Source organism: Pinus tabuliformis, chromosome 5_2 (assembly GCF_031772625.1).
Source record: "Pinus tabuliformis cultivar Carrire ecotype Pingquan chromosome 5_2, CPIR1, whole genome shotgun sequence".
In the NCBI taxonomy this organism is placed as follows: Eukaryota; Viridiplantae; Streptophyta; class Pinopsida; order Pinales; family Pinaceae; genus Pinus; species Pinus tabuliformis.
This window is the reverse complement of record NC_142306.1, coordinates 630,140,315-630,162,297: the sequence shown is the minus strand read 5'-3', so window position 1 is coordinate 630,162,297 and position 21,983 is coordinate 630,140,315.

Genomic DNA, 21,983 nt, shown 5'->3' with positions numbered 1-21,983 from the left:
CCCATCATGTGACCTATCCTGACTTAGTTCATGTATAATAATTGAGGTCTCCCCCTCTCTAATGTAACTCTAAAATGCATAATCACAGAACCCTTTCTCCCATCATGTGACCTATCCTGACTTAGTTCATGTATAATAATGCATCATCTTAGACCAGGGGGTTTTGTGATTGATGTCGTCCCATCATGAGTGAATTGTAGGAATACGTACACTATCAATTCATGGTGAGATAAAGAGGGAAAAGGAGGAGGGAAGAATGCCTAAAGGATCTCTTACAGTTGAAATCACAAATTGATATACCAAGGGGGAAGCAAAGGGACTCAAGTTTACAACTACCATCCAATACTTAAGATCATTGTATACTCTGCATTACCAGGCCATATGGAGGAGAAGAGAAAGCATATCCAAGAAGACGTATAACACTCAACAACAACATTGACCTGACATTGCCACATAATCAAGCAGTCCATGTCAGAAGTGTCATGTCATGTCATGAGTAGTCATATGCCACATTACTATTGCGGACCATGTGTATTGTATCCAAATTTATTGTAAAGTGGAATTCCAAAGGACACATGAATATGAAGATTCATGTAAGTTGAGAATTCATAGGAAGTTGAACAGTCATGAGTGTAGTCAAAATGTCACAAGGGAAAGCATCACCCCTTGGTTATATATACCCCCTCATTTTATGAGAATAAAACTTTTCACCTTGGCTCCTCACGCAAGGCATTGGAGAGATCAACTATCTCTTTCTAGAGCGAGGAGTGGCTCCAATGTCCCACTATTGGAGCTAGTGATGTACATTGTAAACATGTGTCTTGGAACTTTTTCTTAATAATAGAAGCCTTTTAATGCCAATGTGTTCTTCATGCATGGACTATGAATGTTTTTAAGACTATTATTTGGACGTTTTTATTTAATGTTTTATTTCACATGTAGTGAGATAGTTTGACTATTTTGGTTATTTTAGTGCTTACCTTATTGAGTATGTGATGTAATGGTTGTTATTATTGTCCCATCCTTGTGGAATATTCCACTAGATGTTAGATAGAGTCTTTTGGTTCATGTGTGTCTCTTCCTAGGTGGTACTATTACCTCTCACTTAGAGGCTCACTTTTCTCTCCCCTTTGCAGTAGAATAAATTTGACACAGTTGCAACTTGACACTCACCAAGCACACCTTCCTTGCTTTTCGAAGACACCATTGCATGACTCTTGTCTACTGACAGCTAGAGCCAAGGAAAACCTTTAAGGATTTGGAAACTAACCCTTTATACCAGATGAGACTCCACCAAATAGTGTGAGGTATGATTGGGACTTCATATCAGGGAGATCCCCTTTGTTGACAAATTATGAGCATCATCAACATATGCCAAGTAGAAAATCTAGGACTAGATCTCCAAAGATTAAGCCTTCAAAATCATCTTTCTTGAGTTATGAGGTTTATTTTATAACAAGGTCGATGACCTTTCATATCCACACGACTCTTGAATTACCCTCATTACTCTTGGATTTCTAATTTGTTGTTTGGACTCCTAAACAACTCTTCAAATTATAATGACTTTTGTACTTCTCCTCAAGATATTTTTTCCATATATGACTAATTGACTTTTCATATTCCACATATGACTCTTGGACTTCCACAAATTACATTTTGTCCTTTACTTGAGAATACATCATTACATTCCACATGATGATGTGGCACGACACATGGACACATATTTACCATTATGATGACACTTATACAAATTACAACTTGAAAATGATGACATGGACTTCATGATGAGATGGCAATCCTTAGCTTTCTTCCTTGGTACCTCATCTTGCATTATTGATGATAGATCTGATTTATGCTTCATCTATATGAATGATATTACTTTTTCTTCATTTTCACTCTCCATTAGGTTTTTGATTAATGTCGTAATCTCATGAGTAATCATGCAATGTCTTCTTTTTTTGTTGGTTCACAATCTACCTCCTATCTCCATGATAGCTTTCTTTTGTTATTCTTCAACGTAGGTGTTTCTTTATGTCTTCTCCTTGCTATATTTTCTTGAGCAACACCTTTTCATGCTAGGAAGGTATTCCTCGCCAATGAAAATCATTCATGACTAGGAAGAATCAGCCTAAAAAAATATATTTTATCACTACCTAGCTCATGGAATCATCTGCTCATGATAGGCCTCTAACAGGGTTAAAAGAAGAAGGCTTGATTAGGAGGGCATAGTCGAACTGATCGAGGCTCACAAGAGGCCTTCAATGTGTGCTTTTGTTCTCAATGAAGAGAGGGAGAAAGAAATGGTGTAGGGCGCAACCCTGAAGCATGAAGGAGAATGAGCCGTTGGTTCAAGATGTGCTCAAGGAAGCTAAGGAGGGTGTAATGGTGCACATTGAAGGAATGAAGGGGTCAGGATACAAGCCTTCCAAGTGCACTCATGTGTTAAAGGGAAACAAGGAGGTCACAAAGGCATAAACCAAAGGGATGAATGGGTTAGGCTTTGAGTCTTCGCAGTGCGCTTATGAGCTCAAGATGAACTAGGAGGGCATAGTTCTTCAAGCCAAAGGAGTGTGTTGAAATAAAGGATTTGAGGTCATGATTGCACCATGCACTATTTAAGAGAATGACGAAGCATTCATGCTTGAAGAGTCCACTAGATGCTCAAAGGCTTTAGGCTTCAAGAGTGCACCATTCGCTGAAGGGAAAGGGTGAAGGCTTCGTGGTTCAGGAGTGTGCCATGCACTCTAATGGAAGGCTTATTTGTTCATGATTGCACAATGTTCTAAAAAAAGTTTAGGATTTAGGAGTGCGCTATATGCTGAAAGGGTTCATGCTTCAAGATTTCACCATCCACTTTTTAAGGCTCATAGGACCCTTTATTGCTTTGATGTGCGCTGAAAGAATCATTGTTGTTCTGAAGTGTGATTTTTCACTGAACATTTGAAGTGCACTTATTTTTTTCAAAGTGTGCTTCATTGTTTCAAAGTTCACTTCATTGATTCAATGTTCAATTGATTGTTTAAAAGTGCATTCAGGTTTTGGAGGGTGCAATTATCTACAACAGTGGTTACCATTTCATTTGTAATGTGCTTTTCACCGAGGGACACAACAAAAGGCTAGGTCACTTTTCCTTAGGAAGTACTAATGCATTGTGAGAGGGAGGATACATTAGAAAATACTTATTGTACAAGCATGGGAGGAAGGTAGTGATGAGCCCCAAATTTGGTAACATTTTGGGCTCATTTGGCCTCACTACCCTTGCTCAACCCTTCATTTTTCATGACTTATGCATCATTTTTTAGTATATTTATGTTATTTGTACGAATGAAGGGCAGTCACTATTCCTAGGTGGCTAATACATGTTTATTTCAGGTTTTTTGACATTTAATGGAGCAAAACCACGCAGATGAAGGCTAGGAGACAGCCAAGGTGGCATTGAGGTTTTGTAGGAAGGTTGTCCATGACATTGAATGGTCTTCCTCGTGATCTCCACCCACAACTCCGAGCTCCAACAGCTATCACCACCGAGCTAGAAGGCAGCCAACGGATTCTAAGGGAACAACAGTTTACTTTTAGTTGGTCAGCCAAGCCCCACTAATTTAGGAGGCCAGCTTGGCCCTCATAATGTATAAATATTGAGTCTATAGCCTTCGAAAAAGGACTTTTGAAACTTTGTTGCGGATTCTGAATTACGAGCTATAGCCCTGTTTTGCTCTTTGTAAGCCATTTTTGGCATGTTATCAGACTTTTGACTATTATCTTTTAACGAATAAGCAGGCACATTTGAGGCAGCTCTGAGTTCTTAAAGGAGCTTAAGCTCTCAGGGTTGGGCCCAACCTGAGAGCCTAAGGCTTCCTTCCTTTGTATTGTTACCTTTATTTCTTTCAACATTATATTTCTTTTCCTTTACATGCACTTGGAAACACAGTTTGCTGATTCGAATTTCTGGGTGTGGTTACATAGGTTAGTGTTATGAACAAAGTTTCTTCAGTAGTTTAGATTAGAGTAGGGAGATTGAAGTTAATCTAAGTTCCACAAAGGGTTGAATGCACACTCACTTTCACCTCTGTTTGGGGACTGGGAGTGCAGACCGTGCCAACTACCAAAAACACAGCTTTACATGTTCATGCAAGCTTTAACGTAATATTTCTGTTTGTGGAAGTGTCCATGCATTTAGATCTTGAGCAATAACTCTTTGTTTCAGCACCATGCACGATTTTCCCTTAAAAACGACATTGCTATTCTTTGGTTTGTAATAAAACAGTTAGAGTAGGTTGATGACATTTCGGTTATACGCAAGACAGGGGTGATTTGTTTCATTTACACTGCGCAGCACCACTCCATCATTTCCTTATCCTTCTAAGCCGTGCCTAGGCCATCTACTTACCTCCCAGTTAGATCATTTTCCTCCCAACTCTTCTATCATCCACGTTGTTTTATCTTTTCGGCCTTCCATTGCCCCTACCCTCCTCTAGACCAACCAGCTTTACACAGCCCCTCTCCATCTCATCTCTCTGTCCATAAGCCATCACAAGCTCCCCTCCTACCTCCCTATCCACCCATACATCTCATTCACTCATCCATCACCCAAAACTCCGATTGCAGAACATCTTGTAGAAATTACGGGACTTCCTGTAGAAATCCTGAACTTCCTGTAGAACCCCCTGCAGACATCCTTTAGAAGCTTGAAAACACGGTTGCCAGGCATCTGAACTTTGTGAACTTCTGTGGAATGATGTTAGGGATCCCTTGGCCCCTCTCAGAGTGCTCCTGACCGTTTCCAAGCCTTCCTCCCCTTGATCTACCCATGCACAGTCAAGACCCAGTAAGAAGCACAGTCATAATAACTCCAACAACTTGAGCAAAAATACAAAAACATGTTCTCTTCAGATGAAAGTAGTTTAGACACATGCATCTCATCTCAATACAAGTAATGGCATCACTTTTAGAAGTTGCATTCCCACCATTGCATCATAAGGATTAAGCTGGTAGAATTAGGGTTTACTAGGGTTTCCATGTTTTGTTGGCTTTCAGTTCATTCTTGCAAAGTAGGTTAATTTCCTTTGAGATAGCTTTCGTTCATCACATAAAAAGCTTCTTCTGAGAACATATAGAAGTTGACTTGAGCCCTAGCGGACTTGTGCCAGCTGACCAAGTGATAGCTGCGGCAAGAGCTAGTACTTGTGCATACAGCACCGTCGCTTCCAAGTTTGTTACGAACTACTGGGTTGATAAAATTAGAGAAGGAAGCTCCAGGAGTTGTAGCATTATTGCTACAATACTGGAGCCCACCATCTTTTTGGCACCGTTGCCGGGGAAGCGTCAGAGTATTAGTAATTGTTGCTTTTCTTCTATTTTCCTACTCTCACCTTCTGCCAAGTAGTTTATTTCATTTCCATTCTGCAAAAGTAGCATAGACATTTCCTGCTTTCATAGATTAACACTTCAATTCCGCAATTTCATTTTTGCAAGCATAGATTAGCATTTCAATTCTGCAAGCGTAGACTAGCATTTCCATTCCTGCAATTTCATTTGAGCAAAGTAGATTAGTTCTTTCCTGCTTTCATTTCAATTCTGCATTTTCATTTCAGCAAGATAGTTAGTTGTAGATCAATCTGTTTCAGTTTTTTTGCAGATACCAGAGAGAAAAAAAAACAAAAGCAATCAAAAGTCTTTCATTTCATGCCTCGTAGGAATCGAGATAAAACAGAAAAATTCTTACCCAACACCCCCACCACATCACTGAGTCGCCCTTCTCTCTTCTTCGGTGACAGTGATCCAAAAGAACCTATAGGTGAACCTCCTGAGATATACGAAGATCCTATAGCAGAAGAAGAATTAGAGACCATTCCATCTGAAGCTATGGCTGACAATAGAGGAGAAGATGAGAGAATAGAAGGTGCCTTCACCATCCGAGAGACCAATGGAGACATGAAAATGAAGAACATTAGCCCCTCCGCTTTACCTCACTTCCATGGACTGACTACTGAAGATCCTGATACCTTCCTGTTTGAGTTTGTTGTCCTTTGTCGAACCTATGACTATACTGAAGATGAGCAGAAGCTGAAACTCTTCCCCTCAACCCTTAAGGATGCAGCCTTACGCTGGTTCATGGGCTTACCTAGGAACAATATCACCACTTGGGCTCAAATGCAGCAAGCTTTCAATACCAAGTATCGGGACTATTGTAGGTCCAAGGAAACCAAGGGGGAAATCTTCCGGACGACCATGGGAAATGATGAGTCCTTAGAGGATTATGAGGAAAGGTTCCAACTTACCTATAAACGGGCCAGGTGCACACTTGACCCTGAATCTCTCAAGTTGGTCCTGCTCCGAGGAGTCCCTGAAGACCTTTTAGATACCCTTCACATGTTAGCTGGAGGAGATATTTACCAACTGCCTTATGAGGACATAAAGACTGTGTTTAGAAACCACTCTAGGGCAGCGCGGAAACGAGGTAGAGGAAACCTCCTCTCAATCGGTCTTCCTTCCTTCAAACATGAGTTTGCAAATCAATTAGAGGATCTCAAAAGTGAGGTGAGACAGACCATTGCAATGCAACTTGATACATTCAGGATCCAGCAGAAGAAGGAAGAAGCTGAGAGGGCCTTGGCTATCTTCCGCCCTAGGTGTACAAGGAGACACCCTAAGAACGAATGCCCATTACATTCGGTTGAAGTATGTTTCGTTTGTGAGGAGGACCACCCCACAAACCAATGTCCAACCTTACCTGGGCTTAAAGCCATGTATCAAGGGACAGAAGCCCCCACCGAACCTCTCTATTTCCTCAACCAAAGGAGGCCACAAGGACCTAGACCTTACCAGCATGGGATGCAAGGGGCACCCCAAGCTTATTACAGCCCCAACCAATCTACTCCTATGCCTTCCTAGGGTCCCCATGCTCATCCTTCCTGGTCTATGCCTCCTCCATGGTCTTACCCACCTCAGTATCATACTCAACCCACTACGCATTCGTATCACTCACCTGCCCAGCCACAACCTCAGTGGAATGCACCTCAATCGGGGTGGAGGCCCCAATAAAATACACCTCCCGCCATTTTGCCTCCACCACCAGCTCAACCACAACCATTACCTCCTGCTCCCCCAAGGCAACCTCAAATGCCTGGTCAACCGAACCCGAACCCCAACAACAGACAGGCCCAATAGGTATATACTGGGGAAACATCATGCCCTGCCTATGCTGTGGAGATCCAGGAGATCAATCTTCGATCTGGAAAGACTCTTCCGGATCGCCAACCTCCTCCCCCAGAGGATGAGGAAGATAAACAGGAAAGTGAACCAAAGGCTATTCCACCCTTTCCTGAGAGACTAACGGCCACCACACAACCCAACCCAGAGGAGGATGAGCTTCTGGGAGAACTCAAACAGTTGTGTGTGAAAATTCCACTTCTCCAAGCCATCAAAGATGTACCGATATACAACAAACTGGTTAAGGAAAAGTGTTTCAGACACCCAGGCAGGCGAAAGAGAGATGCTTCAACCATCAATGTCTTAGGACAGCTGTCTGACCTTATGTTAGGACAAGTCATCTGCCCAAAGTATCTAGATCCTGGGAGTCCTGTAGTAGATGTCCACATCAATGGCACCATCATACCTCACACCTTGATTGATCTCGGGGCTGCCATTAATGTGATGACCAGGGATACCATGCTCAAACTCAACCTTCATGGTTCCTTGAGGAAGACCTCGACAGTCCTACAACTAGCAGACCGCTCCACTGTGACTCTCGAAGAGATTGTGGAGGATGTCTTGGTCTCTGTTGACTCTTGGGAATACCCTGCAGATTTCTTGGTTCTGCAACCAAAGGCAAAGCTTACTAGATACCCTCTCATTTTGGGAAGGCCTTGGTTAGCCACTGCAGATGCTTACATAAGCTGTCGTGCAGGAAACATGACCATCAAAAATGGTCCTATGTCCAAGCAGCTAGTCTTATACCCTCCTGCCCAACCCTCCTTAGAGCATGACTTACCACTTTGGTTGGAGGAAGGAGAAGAGGATGAGGTGTACTCAGCACCTTTGTGCACCCTAGACACCACTAGAAGAGACCCCCCAACTGAGGATGACTTGATTGAGACCTTGATCCAAAATCCACCTCCCAGTGCACTATCCTTCGAGAAATTGGTGGAGGATGCCCAAGCAAGCACCCTAGTGGATCTTTGTGCGACCAACCTTGTCACTCCCAGAATCAAAAATGTGGAGTTCGGCCCTGAGAGAATGTTAAAGATCAGCTCCTCCTTATCTCCTTCCCAGGAAATGGAGCTGTGTAGCCTGTTGGCCAGTCATCTAGATGCTTTTGCTTGGAGATATAAGGAGATGAAAGGAGTCCATCCTTCGGTCTGTACCCATCACATATACATCAAAGAGGACTGTAAACCAGTTAGGCAATCCCAGAGGAGAATGAATCCATCCCTTAAGGACATTGTCAAGGAAGAACTGAAAAACTGTTGGATGCCAGATTCATCTACCCCATCTCGGATAGCGAATGGGTGTCCCCTCTGGTGTTGGTTCCCAAGAAAAATGGGAAGTGGAGAATCTGTGTGGACTACCGAGAACTAAACAAAGCTACCAAGAAAGACCATTTTCCGCTACCTTACATAGATCAAGTGTTGGATGGACTGGCAAGAAAGAAGTTCTTCTCTTTCCTAGATGGGTTTAGCGGGTACAACCAAATCCAAATCAGCCCCGGAAGACCAAGATAAGACCACCTTCACTTTTCCTTGGGGTACCTTTGCCTACCGAGTTCTTCCTTTTGGTCTGTGCAATGCTCCTGCTACCTTCCAGAGAGCTGTCTTGAGCATCTTCTCGGAGCTGGTCCATGATGCAATGGAAATCTATATGGATGACTTCACTCCCTATGGGTCCAACTTCCAGGAAGCATTTTCCAACATGGGAAAAGTCCTAACCAAATGCATTGAGATGAACCTGTCCCTTAGTCCTGAAAAATGTGAATTCCTGATGACTGAAGGGACTGTGCTAGGCCATACCATTTCTTGCCAAGGGTTACAGGTGGATCCTAACAAAATTGCTCTCATCAAGAAGGTTCCACCTCCTCAAAAGGTAAGGGATGTTCGGAATTTCTTAGGATTAGCAGGGTATTACAGGAGATTCATTAAAGACTTCAGCAAGTTAGCCTCGCCATTGTTTGGCCTCTTGGCAAAGGATGTGGATTTTAAATGGACTAACGACTGTCAGAGGGCTCTGAATGAATTAAAGGACAAGTTGGTGTCTACCCCAATCTTGAGAGGTCCAAACTGGGCCCTACCTTTCCACATCCACACTGATGCCTCGAACAAAGCCATGGGGGCAGCCTTAGGACAAGTTGAACAAAAACTTCCATATGCCATTTACTTTGTTAGAAAAAACTTATCCAAAGCTGAACTGAATTACACTGTAACTGAGAAAGAATTCCTGGCCATGGTCCATGCACTAAACAAGTTCCGACATTATATCACTGGCTATCAAACATTTGTACATACTGATCATGCTGCAATTAGATATTTAATGAATAAACCAGATGTGAATGCTCGTATTATTAGATGGTTACTTTTGTTGCAGCAGTTTGATTTGACCATTGTTGACAAACCAGGTCAAGAAAATGTTGTTGCTAACTTTTTATCTAGATTGGACTTGTCTGCAAATGAGGATGGAACAGTGGATGACCAGATGCCCGATGAACATCTGTTTGCTATCTCAGTACTCTCTCCATGGTTTGCTGATATAGCAAACTACCTTGTTTCATCACAGTTCCCTCCGCACCTATCTTCAAGAGAGAAGAGCAGAATCATCAGAAAAAGTGCCTCATTCACTTGGATCGGGGGCAACCTGTTCAAGCTTGGCCTTGATCAGATCTTAAGGCGTTGTGTAAGGGAGGAGGAAGTCTTTGATATCCTCCTCACTTATCATGATGGACCTTGTGGAGGACATTTTGCAGCAAAGAGGACCGCCTTCAAAATCTTGCAGGCAGGCTATTATTGGCCCACACTTCATCAAGATGTCAGAAGGTATATCAGCCAATGTGACCAATGCCAAAGGATGGGAAAACCAACTAAAAGGGATGAAATGCCTCTCCAACCTCAAGTGACTCTTGAGCCATTTGAGAAGTGGGGTATGGATTTTGTGGGTCCCATCAACCCTCCTTCGAGGCAGAGATCTTACATCATTGTGTGCACCGACTACCTGACAAAGTGGGCAGAAACCAAGGCAATCAAAGCAGCAACAGAAGAAAAGGTGGCTGAGTTCTTAAGGGAAAACATCTTCTACAAGTTTGGCTACCCAAGAGAGCTAGTCACCGATCAAGGAAGCCAGTTCACATCCAACTTAATTGAAGACCTACTAGCTCATCACAAAATCAAGCATAGGACTTCCACCCCCTATCACCCTCAAGCAAATGGGCAGGTGGAAGTCACCAATAGAGCATTGGAAGGGATTCTGACCAAGGTAGTGAGCAGTAGTAGGAAAGATTGGGCAGATCGCTTGGTTGAGGCCACATGGGCTTACAACACCACTTGGGAGACCACAACCGGCTTCACACCTTATGAGCTGGTCTATGGGAAGAGAGCTTTGCTGTCAATTGAATTTGAATACAACACTTTGAAGTTGGCAGCTCAGTTGGACCTAGATCTCAGCCATGCCCAACAAGAAAGGTTATTGCAGCTGAATGGATTGGATGAGCACCGAATGCAGGCCCTTCTTCACACAGAAGTGGTTCAACTTTAGAGGAAGGTGTGGCATGACCAACACCTCAATGACAAGCAATTTCAGCTACGAGATTGGGCACTGTTGTATGATTCCAGGCATAAAGATTTCAAGGGGAAGCTGAGAACTAGATGGCTGGGACCATATGCAGTAGAGAAATGTCATGACAATGGATCTGTCCTCATTCGGACCATTGACGAGGAGGCCATCCCCATGCTTATCAATGGGCATCGACTGAAAATCTACAGGAAACCTCTCTCAAGACAAGAATTCATTAAAACTGTGGAGAAATAAGTGCTGGTCATAGAGAAGGGTTCTACCTCTGTTTTGGGCATACCCTGAAGATCTTAAAAAAAAAAAAAAAAAAAAAAAAAAAGAGAACCCTTAAAAAAAAAAGAGAAAAAATAAAGATCCTTGGGTGAAAACCTCTCTGAGGCTCCCAAGGCAGACGGTAGGGGTGAAAACCTCATTGAGGCGCCCCTGCTGTCTTTCAAAAAAAAGAGAAAAAAGTATGAAAAAGACCCTTGAGTGAAAACCTTTCCGAGGCGCTTGAGGCAGATGGCAAGGGTGAAAACCTCATTGAGGCACCCCTGCTATCATTCAAAAAAAAAATAAAAAAAAATAGGGATAGCAAGTTCACAATGTGGTAATGCATGCAGGTTGCAGGTTTATGAAGGAAGAAGAGGTCCCTCAACTTGAAGAAAAGGGTCCATATCATGCTGCCAGGAGACCCTACTAGCACCTCCTCCGAGAACACTCATCTTCTCCAAGTTATGGGCACGATTTCATCACAGCTTAGTCTTCTACAGGAAGTTACAGACTTTCTACAGGAAGTTACATACTTTCTACAGGAAGTTCTGTATTTCTACAGGAAACTTCCTATAGAAGTTTTGGATGGCCCAGAACTAATTGTATGAGGAGATCTAACGACCAAGGTCCGGTATGGATGCATGCAAGCTAGTATTTTCTCCCTCACACACTGTTGTCACCTCCTTCTACCACCACTGTCGACATGCAATGAAGATACCTGCACAATCAAAGCAGATCAGTGAATTATCAAGAGGAAGCAATTCTGAAATGAAAGAAGACGCTGAGATGCCATACAATACGCAACCCAGCTATCCAAGGGCCCTGCGAGTGTGATCGTTATGCCACTATCTTCATCGTTCAGCATGCACACAAGGAGGACAAACTGCTACAGGACATCCTACAGGAATCCCGTAGCAGTTTAGCCAACTAGAGTGTACACAATTCGCTCGCCTGCAACATGCAATAACAAAGTGGCCACATGTAGCGGAGTCATACGCTTCATCATCAGCAGCAGTAAGCAAATCTGGACCTATGCAAATAGCAGCAGCAACAAGCAAATCCGGACCTGTGCAAATAACAGCAGTAAGAAAATCTAGTCATCGTCGTCCTGAAGCCTGGAAAATCATGTCGCGGCCGCACAGGTAAGTGCCTCGCCCTTTCTTTCGTCGAATTACATGAATATTACTTTGAAATGTTTGCAAGCATGAAATGAACGGGTTGAGCAGTTGCATGGACATTCAACTGGCCACGTCGACCAGCCAGCTGGTCTAGTCGGATGTGTATAATGGTGGTCGTGGAAAAAGAACGGGTAGTGGACACGTGAGAACCGTCCAGTCAGGGAGAACCACGTTTTAACAGAAATAGCGGCGGCGGATCTGCGGAGAATGATGCAGAAGTCAGGGAATTTGCAGGGGAATGAGTAGACGACGTCATCCAACGGTCCGGCAGGGACAACTCACCCCCGTGCCACGAATTCCGTCGGATTCAAATCTATCGGCTAGATCGCCACCCCACGCATTTATCATGAGCCATTTGGAAGTCGAGTGAGCATCCGCATTCCTCTGAAGCTTGACAATCCAAGCCTTCGGCCATTCGAACGTCTGATAGCAGCACAGAAGGTGCAGACCCACTGCAGTATCCTCCAGAATTCGTGCGCTGCTTCTACAGGAAAGATGCTTCTACAGGAAATTGGGTTCTTCACGACAAAAGGTGGTAGATTAAAAAGGTAAGCCCGAACCTTCCATGCAATTGGTTTCGAGGGTGGCAGAGTCGACGTTCTACAGTCTGGTCGTAAAAAATTGCAAGTATTGTCTGCCGTTTGCATGAATTGTCGTCCTACAGGATGTGAGTTATAATTAAGCCATGTTAAGGCTCATCGGGAGATAAGTTTTCGTGAATTGTATGCGTGGCAGAGGCGTAATTCTATGCTCTGTCCCAGTAGGCCAATTTTCTTCCGCACTCGCCACCTCTAGCTAACGCAGTAGTTTTTCACCATGCCGGGTGGGTTCATCAGAAGGGAACCAACTGACTCAACAAAGCTAAAAGAGAATCCTAAGGTGGTGGAGCTGTTCACGCAAGCGCAATGGATGTAATTCTGCGACAAATTGCAGGGCTATGACGATGAGGTGGCAGAGGAGTTCTTGCAAGCTCTGAAGCCGAAATCCAAAACATTGGCCACCGTCAACTTCAAGGGTTTGAGTCTTAGACTCACCCCACAATTCATCAGCCGAGTTACTGAGCTCCCAATGGGATTACCATGGGATAAAGAAGAGAGGAAATTGGCCAGAAGGCTAAGAAGGAATTCTTCCCCCCAGAGGAGGAATTCTCAGAAGATAAAAACGGGGTTCGTAGAAGCAGCTTACTGCCACTTTGGAGTGAAGTTAGCCTCCAGATTATGAAGTACATTACCTGCGAAGGTCGGTTTAGCATTGCATATGGGTACCATTTTCGGTTACTCACGGAATTAAGGCATCAGATGGACCTACCTGTAGAAAACAAACTAAGTATCCCCTACTTTCTACTACAGTCTATGATTGAATGTGCCACCAAGTTGAAAGAAGGCACACCAGACCAGGTAGCCCACCATGGACTCATTAAACTCCTCGTGGAGGATGCACTCCACATATTCAAGGTTCCTCTCTCATGGGAAGCCTTCAAAAATTTGACCAAGGATGGTGATATAAAGATGTTGACCGAAGAGCTCGGTTCATCCAATAGTGAGGAGGAGTCAGTGCCCGCAGGGAAGAAAGAAAAAGGCCAGAAGACCACGACCACGGAGCAGAAGAAAGAGCAAAAGAAGAAACAAGAGAAAAAGGGTGCCAAAGAGAAGGATGACACACCCATGTTGACGGCCAGAGAGAAAAGATTACAAAGCAGAGTGGACAAGGTTGAGCAGGTCCACGTCAGCAAAGGCACCTCGACAGTAGCAACAACCAAGTCAAAAAGTAAAACACATTCAGCAAAACAAACTAAAGCGGTGCCACCTGTTTCTACAGGAACACCAAAACCGGCTTCTACAGGAAGCCAGAAATCAACTGAAAAAGGGTCTTCTACAGGAAGCCCTGAGAAAGCGAAACCCAAGGAGAAGAAAGCTGACATTCTTGCAAGGGAGGCAGCAGCCATGCTGGCCGCCCTCAGTACACCTCCTAAGCCAAAGGAGAAGAGAAAGAGGGAGACCCCTCTATATTTCAAAGCTAGGAGAAGTGTGAGAATAAAAACGGGCAAGCCACAGCCTCCATCCAGCAGCCCAATCACTATAGAGGATGCCCCTACTTCGCCCAAGGAGAGGTCCCCCTCAAAGATATCAGTCACCTATGAGAGGGGGAGCCCGAAGAAAACTACTTGGAAGGATAGGTTGGACCAGTTGGCCTCAAAATCCCGGCTACAGGATGCTGAGGATTCTCTACAAGAAACCTTAGCCCAGCTTAAGGAGACCGAGAGGATGGAAGGAGAAGCACCCTCATCACCACCGAGGGAGGGCGAAGTAGAGCCACCAAAAGAAGTAGAGAAAGAGCATATTCCAGAGCCTAGCCCTCAGCCAAGTCTAAGTTCATATTACAACTTCTTAGAGGCTGGCAAAATTATACCTCAGAAATTGACTGTGCCACTGTTCTTTGCATTGGAGGAAGAGCGAGTACGAACCCACACGTGGATGAAAATAGCCAAATCAAAAGGTGTGGTAGACATAGGCCCCTTGGAGGAACAACTCAAGGAGGCTAGAAAGGAATTGGCTATGGCTAAACACGTGGCAAATTGCCAGCGGGTGTTCCTATAGGAAGAAGACGAAAAACTTAGACTGCAGCTACAAGAGCTGAGGAGAGGAACAGGCACACCCTCAGGGGACAGCACAACAGAATAGCAAGGAAAAAAGGAACTGCAAACCGGTCTTGGGGAGCCAACCTTGCATCTACAGGAAGCAGAACAACAAACACAAATTAAGGTGCAAGCTCTCAGACAACAGCTGCAGCAGAAAGAGGCACAATTGGCCTGCATGGCCAGTTGGGCCATGGATGCTATACAATGCAGACAGCCGGCCAAATCCTATGGCCTGTACCTGAAAGACCAATGGCTGCAATTTCAAATCAATACCTTGGCGCAAAGGGGTATCTCTCAGCTCCAAGACCCGCAGCAATTCACTGAATTATGCAGTACCAGCTCATCAGAGGATAAGGCCAAATTAGCGGAGTTCTACCTCCATAATTTGGCCCTGCCTAATGTAATTTCATGGGATCCCAATACGGCCTTAGGAGATATGCAATTAATGGCATTTGCCTCATGGTTGAACCATGAGGACAAAAGAGTAGTAGAAGCCAAAGCGGTCATGAACCGAGAGCTGAATGAGCCATTGCTAATTAGAGCAGAACCAGGGGATCCAGTTGCACTAATCTCGGCACACCAACACTTGTCCACCGACCCTCAAGCTTCATTGAGATATATGGATCAGCAGGCCCAGGCCATAGCGCATTTTGAGGACATGGAGAGACTATTAGGAGACAACTCTGTCCAAGCTTGCACCCGCCGATGGAATACATTGGCCCACAGTCTGAAAATCAGAGAGTATCATACCCCAACTCGGATGACTGAAGCTCTAGTACGGGTGGCCCTCTATAAGAAATCCATGCAAAACCTCCAGGCCAGCTGGATTTGCCTCAAGCTAAGCCCACCACTGCTGCGAGGATTGATGGAAGGCAGCACAGAGAAAGATGATAATGAACAGTGGGAAGAGGTGAACAGAAAGTCTAGGTTCGATATCAGCAAGGAGGACACTACTACAGAGGCTTGGGATGTAAGGGTGGCAGTAAAGGCAATGAAGGATGAGGAGCTGGATTAGTTGCTAAAGGATGAGCAAATATTTTAGCTGGGGGGGTGATGATGAGCCCCAAATTTGGTAACATTTTGGGCTCATTTGGCCTCACTACCCTTGCTCAACCCTTCATTTTTCATGACTTATGCATCATTTTTTAGTATATTTATGTTATTTGTATGAATGAAGGGCAGTCACTATTCCTAGGTGGCTAATACATGTTTATTTCAGGTTTTTTGACATTTAATGGAGCAAAACCACGTAGATGAAGGCTAGGAGACAGCCAAGGTGGCATTGAGGTTTTGTAGGAAGGTTGTCCACGGCATTGAATGGCCTTCCTCGTGATCTCCACCCACAACTCCGAGCTCCAACAGCTATCACCACCGAGCTAGAAGGCAGCCAACGGATTCTACGGGAACATCAGTTTACTTTTAGTTGGTCAGCCAAGCCCCACTAATTTAGGAGGCCAGCCTGGCCCTCATAATGTATAAATATTGAGGCTGTAGCCTTCGAAAAAAGACTTTTGAAACTTTGTTGCAGATTCTGAATTACGAGCTATAGCCCTATTTTGCTCTTTGTAAGCCATTTTTGGCATGTTATCAGACTTTTGACTATTATCTTTTAATGAATAAGCAAGCAGATTTGAGGTAGCTCTGAGTTCTTAAAGGAGCTTAAGCTGTCAGGGTTGGGCCCAATCTGAGAGCCTAAGGCTTCCTTCCTTTGTATTGTTACCTTTCTTTCTTTCATCATTATATTTCTTTTCCTTTACATGCACTTGGAAACACAGTTTGCTGATTCGAATTTCTGGGTGTGGTTACATAGGTTAGTGTTATGAACAAAGTTGCTTCAGTAGTTTAGATTAGAGTAGGGAGATTGAAGTTAATCTGAATTCCACAAAGGGTTGAATGCACACTCACTTTGACCTCTGTTTGGGGACTGGGAGTGCAGACCGTGCCAACTACCAAAAAGACAGCTTTACATGTTCATGCAAGCTTTAACGTAATATTTCCATTTGTAGAAGTGTCCATGCATTTAGATCTTGAGCAATAACTCTTTGTTTCAGCACCATGCATGATTTTCCCTTAAAAACGACATTGTTGTTCTTTGGTTTCTAATAAAACAGTTAGAGTAGGTTGATGACATTTCGGTTATACGCAAGACAAGGGTGATTTGTTTCATTTACACTGCGCAACACCACTCCATCGTTTCCTTATCCTTCTAAGCCATGCCTAGGCCATCTACTTACCTCCAAGTTAGATCATTTGCCTCCCAACTCTTCTATCATCCACGTTGTTTTATCTTTTCGGCCTTCCATTGCCTCTACCCTCCTCTAGACCAACCAGCTTTACACACCCCCTCTCCATCTCATCTCTATGTCCATAAGCCATCACAAGTTCCCCTCCTACCGCACTATCCACTCATACAGCTCATTCACTCATCCATCACCCAAAACTCCGATTGCAGAACATCCTGTAGAAATTACGGGACTTCCTGTAGAAATCCTGAACTTCCTGTAGAACCCCCTGCAGACATCCTGTAGAAGCTTGCAAACATGGTTGCCAGGCATCTGAACTTTTTGAACTTCTGTGGAATGATGTTAGGGATCCCTTGGACCCTCTCAGAGTCCTCCTGACCTTTTCCAAGCCTTCCTCCCCTTGATCTACCCCTGCACAGTCAAGACCCAGTAAGAAGCACAGTCATAATAACTCCAACAACTTGAGCAAAAATACAAAAACATGTTCTCTTCAGATGAATGTAGTTTAGACACATGCATCTCATCTCAATAGAAGTAATGGCATCACTTTTAGAAGTTGCATTCCCACCATTGCATCATAAGGATTAAGCTGGTAGAATTAGGGTTTACTAGGGTTTCCATGTTTTGTTGGCTTTCAGTTCATTCTTGCAAAGTAGGTTAATTTCCTTTGAGATAGCTTTCGTTCATCACTTAAAAAGCTTCTTCTGAGAACATATAGAATTTGGCTTGAGCCCTAGCGGACTTGTGCCAGCTGACCAAATGACAACTGCGACAAGAGCTAGTACTTGTGCATACAGCATCGTCGCTTCCAAGTTTGTTACGAACTACCGGGTTGATAAAATTAGAGAAGGAAGCTCCAGGAGTTGTAGCATTATTGCTACAATACTGAAGCCCACCAGGTAGCTCAATGAGGCTCATGAATAAGTTACGCTCATCACCTAGTAAGATGCTTAATATCTTTAGAACTTACACTGGACTAAAGGATTAAGAATAGCTCTCAAAATGGCTAAGTGTGGGACTAGTAGAGTAGGAGAAAGAAATGCATTCTCACATGACTCAAACATGGACCACACACATAAATGTCATCAATATAAGAAAACATAATGCATAGGAATCATGAGAAATAATCACCCCTTGAAAACAACAACAAAGTGACACCTATTTATAAGCGCAACAACTGAAACAACACATTATAACACTTAGAGCACAAGTTGCGAGAGGAGTGAAAACTGTGACCAAAAGGTGTACTTAGCTATAATAATTTGTCTACAACATATTCTAATGATATGCATGAGCACGTAATGCTCTTTGGTTATGTGCAAAGGTGTGACACATGGAGGAGTGGAAATCACAAAAGCAACACCTACGACCTCATGAAAAAAATAAGAAGACACTTGAAAAATGTGAATGCCTTTGAAATAAACACATGCTAGAGAAACACTAACATGAAAATGACACTTGTTAAAGTGAATGTGAGCAAAAGAAGCATTTGTAAACATGGAAGCAACACTTGTGAAAGAAAAGGTGCATGAAAGTGAAAGATGAGAAAAATCACCATAACAAAAGTACAAACACAATCAAAGTGAAGGAGACTATCAATGAAAGTGTAGAATTAATATGAAAATGATTTGATCATTGAGAAATCACTGTCTAAACTTTTTGACATAGTCACAACCTTGATCATTTTAAACTACCAATCCGGGCAAGGGCCCTTGCACCCTAACCATAGACACCCACAACAATGGGGCTGCGAGTCATGTATGTCCCCTCTAGGCCCACACATTTTTTACCACCGTGTGGTAAACCTCCCATTGAGGCAAGGTCTCATGAATCCACAAGCTCTTGCAAGGAAAAGAGAATGTGGGTCCATGGGACTTGCTCATCAACCCAGCCAATGACTGTCCCAACCCTGTTTCCCATTTCGGTACCCTGAGGATGGCACCTAGGGGTATTGACTTTTTTGGCAGTGATGGGTATTTGAGGAGTCTTTTTTTGTGAGGCTAGCCTTGAATATATTGTGTGGTGGGTGGGTAGGGAGTGGTACTTGATGAAGTGGTTGGGCTTTGAATCCAAAGGTGCGCTTGATCAGAGGATAGAGAGGGGACATATCAAATAGGGAGAGAGCTCTTAGGATAGGGACTTTATTACAATGACCTTCTGAACACCTTGCTTGGAGAAACATATTTCAATCAATGCAGGGGATTCAATTCAAGAGTTGATACAACTGTCCTAGCCTTGTTTCTTATTTCGGTACCCTAAGGATGGCACCTGGGGGTACTGACTTTTTTGGGCACATTTACATTTATTGCCTCTATGAACATAGTAGCACACTAATCCCATTGCGTTACATAGGGTAGATATTGTTCAGTTCTAAACAATTTACTTCCTCCCCCCCATGTAAATTGATGAGCGATGTTATGCTTGTTCAAGATTACATAAAATAAGTGTGTTATGATGAACCCATGAGAAGCTGAGCATGTGTGTGCAAGTGACTTGAGAGTTTGGAACTAGGAAGAAGACTTAAACGCTTTAAAAACCATCAAATTACCATGGATTAACCATAAGGTGATAGACTATAAGATCCTTAGTAGGCTGCAAAATTCAAGTGTAAGGAAAATTTTGGAGGGTGTTGATCGTAGTGTCAACACTTGGTGACACACTAGTAGAACTCTAGCTTCTATGTATAGGTTTAGTTATCTAAGTGCAAGGTCTTAGTCCTTGAGGAAGTATTGGTTCATCCTTCGAATTAACTTAGCATCCATAGTTAACCAATTTATATATATAGTATCCTCTATTGCCTTACTCAATTAAATGTAGAAATTTAATAGAAATTTTAATTGCTCAAGAAATCGAACTGAAATTAGGAGACACAAATTTTACTCTACTAATTTGTGGAATGGAAATCACAGTTTAGAACAACATGCATAGACATGCAACAATCAAAACAAAAATTACATAGTGATTTTTAGGGGAACCTAATTGGGAAAAATCTCTCAAGACTCTTTGAATTAATCAATTGAAAAGAGAACCTATTATAATTGCATGTTCCAGGTCTCAACACCACCTACAAAGGTACAATTATTCTCCCTATTGAATGAGAAATTCTGGCCAAAACTTAGCCATTTTATGCCTCCTCCACCCTCCTATTTCCTTGCACAAATATGAACTAATTCGAGCTCCTAAAAAACAGGGAAGTCCTTATTTCCTTGCACAATTCCCAAGAAAGTGTTCTCCTGACTACATGCAACAATTGTACACTCAACTAGCGTACAACTCGTGCTACACTAGAACTTGTCTCCTCCCCTTGAGCTGAGCAATTCAAATTCCATGCAACCATGAGATATTTTAGTTTGATTGATTAGTTAACTGATAGATCTCTGATTTAGACTGTTGCCACATTGGACAACTAACCTTTAGCAGACTCTATTAATTAGAATAGGTCAGCTAACTAAGTATAGATAAAAATAATTGAGCTACGTTGCTAAAATTTAGTAATCAACACATGTATGACTAAAATCCAGGCTAAGTAACTAATTTTTTTATTTCTAATTGAGTGAAAAAAGCCATGTCACACTAGTTAACTGCATCCAAGTTGTCCTATAATGTGGAAATTTGATTTACTCAGTTTGACTAAGGCTAAAGTCAGATTGAGCCTTTCTTTCTACACTTTCTAACACTCCCGCTTAGAGAGAAAGGGATTTTTCACCACCACTATCCAACACCTGTGGAATGTATTGTAGCACTAATTCTCACTTTCGTTGTTATTACTGCAACAACTACAACTGAGAAGAATTTGAAAAAAAACACATTGAATCAACTGTGTCTCTGGAACTGTCTACTAGGAAAATTGCACTGATGTCGATTTTGCATTAAACCACCTATAATGCTATCAACACTGCTCTATTCTCCTCCCCATATGTCTACAAAAAATTACATCAATCCTTCTATAATTGATTATTTGGGCCCCTGTAGTAATGCAATGATCCATGAGGAAAGTATAATGCAATTTCTACTATTCTGTTATGGATCCTCCCTAATTTTGCAACTCTAGGGCTAAGGATCTAGATTGCTGCAGATCACTCTTGGAGGTATAGGTGCATTAAAATCAAACTCTGATATACTCATATTGTTGTAGATACTTCTCTATTGCTTATTTTTCACTACTACTGCAACTACTACAATAATGAGGTTGATCTCCCCAGATCTTAAAGTACTAGCTTCCATAGGGCTACTCCCTTTGAGTCTCCATCTCCCTGTGGAAAATATTTCTCCTCCTTAATCTTACAATATCAATTATCACAACTCCTTTTTGTGTCACTAAACATTGGTTAATCAATATTCCCACTAGCAGCCTTATAGCTCCATTAAGAAGTCTGCACATAGGGTCTTCTAGATCTACCTTGAACTAGGTATCCATAACTCTGCCTCCTAATAGTTCATTAGTTCTTCAATGATCATTGTACATAAGGAGTTCAAGGACTGCAAACTTGTAAAGATTTTGGCTACTCTAGAGTGTTTCTCCTAGCGCACTTGTGATGATCCTAAATCTATTCCAAGCTCAAAAATTCGAACTTCCCTCCAAAGAATACTCCAATCTTAGTCTGTTGAAAGGAATTCTCTCAAATATGAAGAAAAATTCTACACTGAAGATGTAAATTCAAAATTCCTGAGGGACAAAATAGAAACATTGATTATAATGTGATTCTAGGGCTTTAATACCAATTGTATAATTTCGATAGAAATTATAATTTCTCAAGAAATCGAACTAAAATTAGGAGACATAAATTCTACTCTAATAATATGCGGAATGGAAATCACAGTTTGGAAAAACATGGATAGACATGCAACAAGCAAAACCACAAGTACACAATGATTTCTACAGGAACCCAAGTGGGAAAA